This window comes from Mya arenaria, chromosome 11 (genome assembly GCF_026914265.1).
Source record: "Mya arenaria isolate MELC-2E11 chromosome 11, ASM2691426v1".
Taxonomy (NCBI): domain Eukaryota; kingdom Metazoa; phylum Mollusca; class Bivalvia; order Myida; family Myidae; genus Mya; species Mya arenaria.
This window is the reverse complement of record NC_069132.1, coordinates 42354715-42361428: the sequence shown is the minus strand read 5'-3', so window position 1 is coordinate 42361428 and position 6714 is coordinate 42354715.

Sequence of the window (6714 nt, the reverse complement as noted above, 5' to 3'; positions counted from 1 at the left end):
GTTAGGGTGGGTCATGTCAACGCAACTGCCGCTTGTGTTTTAACTTACAGTCATTTAGATAAATTATATCGTGACGTGTACTCCATTTTAATTCGCCATGAAACGTCGTGGAGCGCAGCATTGTGAAGCTAGTATTAGGATTCTGTTTTTTTCATTGACCGCTCCAGCCATTTATTGATAAAGAAAATTAAATGTTTGTATAATTAATATTTGTTGTAAAGTGAAGTTATTAGTCTCCCGTTCGCTTTGAATTGATTTTTAGCTTTAACCAGGTCCGAAAAAATACTTCCGAACGCGTGTCCATACGTTATAATTAGGATGTTTAATCCCCATAGTTTTCAAATGAAAAATCTACAGTGTTTCCGTTTGAACGACGATAAACAGAAATAGATGTTTAATCGGTTATGACGTTAACGGGAAATATTACTGTATTCGTGCACTTTTATTTTTATTATTTGAAAGTTGTACTGATAATCAAATCCTAAGATCTTTTTATTTCCTAAATGTTTAAATCGAATTAAAAAAGCAAAGATTATTGTATTTTCCTTTGCCTAGAGTACAGTGCCTTTTATAGTATTCCTTTATGTCTATTGGCAATAACACCATGATCTCATTAAAATAATACTGGTTTTATTTGTGACTTTGATTACTCTTGTGATTTAAATTGAATTAAAACGACGTAGACAAAATATTTAAAACGAAAATATGTTCTTAAGTTTTCCTTTATTTGAGTTTTAACGTTACGTTAATTAGATTGTGGTGATAATGTCGTTGGCATCGCCTTGATTGTCGTTTTCTGTGTCATTGTCGACATAATTGTGTGTATTTCTATGGAAAATCAATAACTTATGCATAAAATAGATGTCATACAGTACTTACATTTGATATTGGACTGTTCGAATATGCGATTCGTTTTAGATATGCAATTTAGTAGTGGTTAAAGATGATATTATGCACTCACAAAAAAGAATGATTTATTTCGTGTAAAAACATACATGTTTAATAATCATCAATGTTTTATTATTCTATATTGTAATGTGTAAACTACCCGTGTTCTGAGCCAGCCACTGATTATGTCTACCGCGTCACCTTACTAAAATCATCAGTGTTTTATTTCTCGATATTGTATTGTGTAAACTACCCGTGTTCTGAGTCAGCCACTGCTTATGTCTACCGCTTCACATTACTAAAATCAATGACGGATGGCTGCTGAATACTGAAATGAATGTAATGAAAAATACTGCCTTCTCATTTGATAAAATATAGTTTTGATTACAAACTACATTTTACGTCCGAAAAGCCTTCTTAACTAATGTGTTTTTTTTTTCTTTATTTTCTTTTTTAACGGGGAGGGGGTTGTCTCTAGACAAACGAATTAACATCAGGGGTATATTGATTGCGCAATGGGTTTGAACGGTAAAATACATAAAAAGTGCTTAATAAGTGACTAAGAAACTATTTTTAGAAATGATCTGTCTGATGTTAAGCCATTACAGCTGAAGCAATCAAGAATTATGGTCGCATGGTTGAAAGCCCGTGAAATATAGCAACGCTTTTAGATTGTATCCAGTATCATATGCGATAATCTCTTAAACAGACATATTTCTTCCTAGATAAATTAGGGCCAATCATGTGTATATGTCATGGTTATATAATATAAACACACAGATATTTGTAGTTGGCTTGAAAATACCATGTATTCATGTTTGAAACGCCTAAGAATATAACTTTTTATAACTTTAAATTTTAATATTACATAGAAAAACTTCAGGGACAAACCTAGTAAATAAAATATTATGTATAAACCGAGTTTAGCAGCACAGAGTAGGGGCTCAAGCTTCTCTGATCGAGAGACACAAACGAAGAAACGTAACAAACAGACCGCACACTCATCAAAATAGCTTCATCATTAATAACATTTATTAATTATAGCTTTAACATAAATATAAGCCTCATCGCAGACTGAATCAATTTGAAAACAATGAAAAGTACACTATACAAACTAGCACATAAAAGTGAATGGAATAAATCCGTAAAACATCTTTAAAAACAAATAGATGTCCTGTCAGATTTCAACAGCTGAACAGCGTTAGATCAGAGGAGATCTCGCCTCACAGGTAACTTTCTTTCGCAGTATGCTGACAGGTTAGCGTAACTACTAACGATATGCATCACAAAACAAAAACAGAACATTCAAAGTTATTTATTAGCCCAGCAGGTATATTTAAATATTTTTATGTATAATCTATAACGACAAACTTGAATGTACAACATATTTGAATATAGAGGAACAAGCTGTTTCTGGTTCTTCGAAATGTTTTGTGGACCTGTGATTTTAGGGACTCGTTCACGTTTGATTGGGTCAGATATCAAAAATAAATAACAAAATTTATGACGTTTCGAATCTGAAAAAAAATGCTCGTTTTAACAATATAACATAATTGGAGCTTTATTGGTATAAATTATTTTTAAAATAGCTTGTATTTACAAAGTTCGGTTCAACAGAGTTTTGTGCCAGTTGCTGTTTGTTGTTTGCTCATTAAAGTAAATAAAATAAGTTTATTTCAAAAAACGAAATCATCATTTCTTACAAAAAAATATGTGAGTGAGTGCTTCAAAATGACAAGGAATAGAACGTCACGAGGAACAGGCCCAGCTAACACGTAATCAAATGACAACAAACTATAAAGTTACAAAACACGACGTGTAGGCGTACTTGTACGATTATCTTCGCGTACATTATTGAGTTGCAATTTTTGCGAAATATCACTTTAAATTTGTTCATGTTTTCTCGCTGATACTCGAATAACACTTTCCTCGTGCTAGCGTACATGTCACTTCAAAACGTGTCCACAAGTACCTGAATGGCGCAGTGCACAAAATATCCATAAGTGCACGTAACCGGTCATGCAGTGCTTCGCAACCACAAAAATGTCGAGGTATCATCCTTCTAGTAACTAGAGTGCAAACTATGTGCGTTTCGTTAACGCGCCAATTTGGCGATTCAGCTTGATTAAGAACAAAAACGTCAGACAAGAGCCTATTAATGTGATATAGGGTCAGAGTAAACAATTTCTCATTTCTACATAACGTCTCATAAAATATGGGACTCATCAGTTATACAAACATACCGGATGCAATTTCCTAAGTGCACATCGGTCACAAGCTGTAACGTAAGGACTCATCAGAACGATTTAAGGCCACATCATATTATAGAGTTGTTCTGTGTTATTTTGCCAATACTGGTATAACTTATTGGTAATTATCATTCGATGTTGCTACGACGAGCTGTACCTACATAATAATTGGAAATATTTCGTTAAGTCCGGTGTTCACTAAATATAGCATACTTTAAAGCGTACACACAGGAAGTTAGTGTTCAAAACACATCACCAAATATCACATCGCCAAATATCACATCGCCAAACATCACATCACCAAATATCACATCAACAAACAACACATCGCCAAATATAACATCACCCAACACCAAATATCACATCGCCAAATATCACATCGCCAAACATCACATCACCAAATATCACATCGCCAAATATCACATCACCCATCACCAAATATCACACCACCAAATATCACATCGCCAAATATCACATCGCCAAATATCACATCACGTACCACCAAATATCATATCGCCAAATATCACATCGCCAAATATCACATCGCCATACATCACATTGCCAAACATCACATAACCAAACATAACATCACCAAAATGCAAACGAACCCAACATTTCAAAACATGCACTAACAATGTATGTGGTGTTTTGGCAAAAAGCCCCGAGCCAAATATACTTATTCAGAGATATTATTCTAGCCGTATCGCAATAATGCAGTATGAGCTAAATAGGCAAATCAATATCCTTCTTAAAGAACCGTTTGTATAAAATTTCCCCAGTATAGCACATGCCAATTCAAACATATGCACTAAAATATGTAGCCTACAGAGCATTTAGCTTATTACAGATATCCGGATATGAGTGTATAATAGAGTTACCTTTGACCAAATACATAATAAATACTATTACAGACAAACCACATATATTTTAAAAGCCAATGGATACAGTTCACATTGTGCCTTGAACAGGTGGTCCAATTATTAATATTGTACAACAGCTATATTTACACGTAAACCACCTGTTGAGGTCTTGTCAGCGTTGTTAAATATATTACATCAATACATTTCCTAAGACTATGAAAGTAAAGATAGACTATAAACCTTATAAAATTGAATAAGGTACAATAAATGCAACATATCAAAAAAGTGCAATAAAGGTTACATAAAGTCTAAAGTATATTTGCTTTCGTCTCTTAATTCTCGAAATGTCAAAGATATGATAGCTATGTACGATATTGTACAGTTTCATACCACTATAAACTTTATTAATTTTGTTAAGATTATTCAGAGAATTGAAAGAACGGAGATATATGTTCTCTCATTTTATCTAATTCAATATCATATTAAGCTGAAAATAAATTGAATCAAAGCACTGAAGGTACTGAAGTGGCGATTATTATAAGAAAATTATGTTTGCGACGTAAATGAATAAGGGATGAAATTCTGTTTATCATTAATTTTAATCTAAAATGAAATCTGTGTGATATATCACTAAAACTACTTATGGATTTAATTCTGTAAAGATCACATTTACCATGTCCTAAGTAGCTTTCAACAAACACAATTATAAGCGATATTAAATGCATGCCAAAATTAAAGTGCTTGTATCCATAACAAAGTAAGTGAAATAATATTCAACTATCATGAAATAGTTCATACATAAACTTGTACCTTCATACATTTTAATAGTAAAACTATAATCGGAAAGATGGTTGTTATGTTAAAATGAATGCATTTTTTGATAATGACATTAAGTACCTATACGGCGAGAAGCGAGGGTTCTCTATGCCAGCATCTGCCTTCATGTTCTTCATTATGCTGTAAATAGCGTTGATTCCCATGGCACACTTCTTTAACAATCCTTTCTGCTGGCCTATACAATATTAATAATCAGAAGAAAGGAGAATTCACCGTCCAGAGATTTCACAGGGCGCCGATCAATTACACTTTGAATAAATGAACAGGATCTTGGCATGGCTCACTCTCTGGGTATGCGGCGTACTCACTAGGCTGATTTTGTCTGATATGATATGACATCAGCATTTAAAAAAAACACCATCTATGAGAATTGAATGTAAGATATTTCAAATTTAATTTACTTTTTAAGGAACCAGTGTGTTCCTGTATTGCAAAATAAAAATAAATATCTCTACTTTTCCAATGTTAAGAAAAAAGAAACGCATTTAAAAATGACATTTTATAATAATATTTGTTTATCTCACTCAAAAGCAACATACATGTTCGCTTCACGACGCTTTCGTGTGCTGTAATTGTGAAAACATATTGGGTTTGGCATCAGTTTGCCGTATTAATTTATTTTCTTTCGAGTCTGTTATCCCCCACGCAGCTATTTATACCTGACCACCTCACATAAGAAGCCAGGTTTCTTTTGCAGCAGGTATTACTTGACGCGTTTGCTTTGAGAAAGGTGAGGGTGTACCTGTAGAATTCTACACATGTATATATCATTTTTTTAAAAGATATATGAAGCCAGTCGCATGGAACTGTGAACCAGTCCAAGAGGGGTAGAAACTTAACTAAATTGTTAAACAAGTCTTAATCAAGGTTAGCATGTCCATTTTTCCAAATGGAATGTTTGCAGGCATTTGCCATACTGACAGAGCTATGATAGACAATAACCTTTTAATGTAGCCTGTTTCACTTACAACATTGGTAGCTAAAAAGAAATATGTGATGTTAAAACTGGCTATGCACATCCATACCGGCTGGTGTCCCCCAGTTTCCTCAATATTTCAGCGATTTTAACCACATGACATTTGCATCATTGTTATCTTTACCATTTCTATCTATTTGCAGAAAGGAAATGTGTTTTTATCATGAATGCAGCATGTAGCTTTGAGTACTAGCATCCTATTAGGAGAGCATTGCCCTTTAAGGAAAACCAAATGCAGAGTCATTCATTAGCTGTATCAGATTTATATTGTGGCATAACTAGATTAGCATAAATTGACCCCTGTTTTTGCTTTTGACAAGTGAGAGAATGATACTGTTTTCATAGGTAGTTTGCAACATTGGTCTAATAAGATCGGCAACAAATTTAATTACGTGATATACATGTTAAAAACGGACATATATGTAAAATAAAGGAAGTAAACGATGTTTGACCGAAATGTTCAGTTGCTATTATTTCATTGGTTAGGGTTCTGATTCAATAAGATCTAGTGCTCAGAGAAACGCGTAATATGTGTAAACACTGTTTATTGGAGGATGTGAACAAATGAAGAATTCATGTTTAAACATTACACTTCTGTTGTAAAAATATCGTTAAAGTACCTTATTTTAGGGATTAGATTAAATGTAAATTTATCTCAATTAATATGATTAAAAAATACCGTGACCAATAAAAGCTGTTGGTTGAAAGTTTGCAGATGTCCTTTTTATCACAACCGTTTGCAGTTACCCTGTTAACATAGTGCCACTGTTTACATAGTGCCCAGCGGTTGTGATAATTGGAGATTCTAATTTTATTTACACATATTACAGTTTCAGGTGATTTGAGACTTGAACAAATTGAATGTTTTGCAGGCACTAAATAGGTCACCTGTGCTGAAACTGCT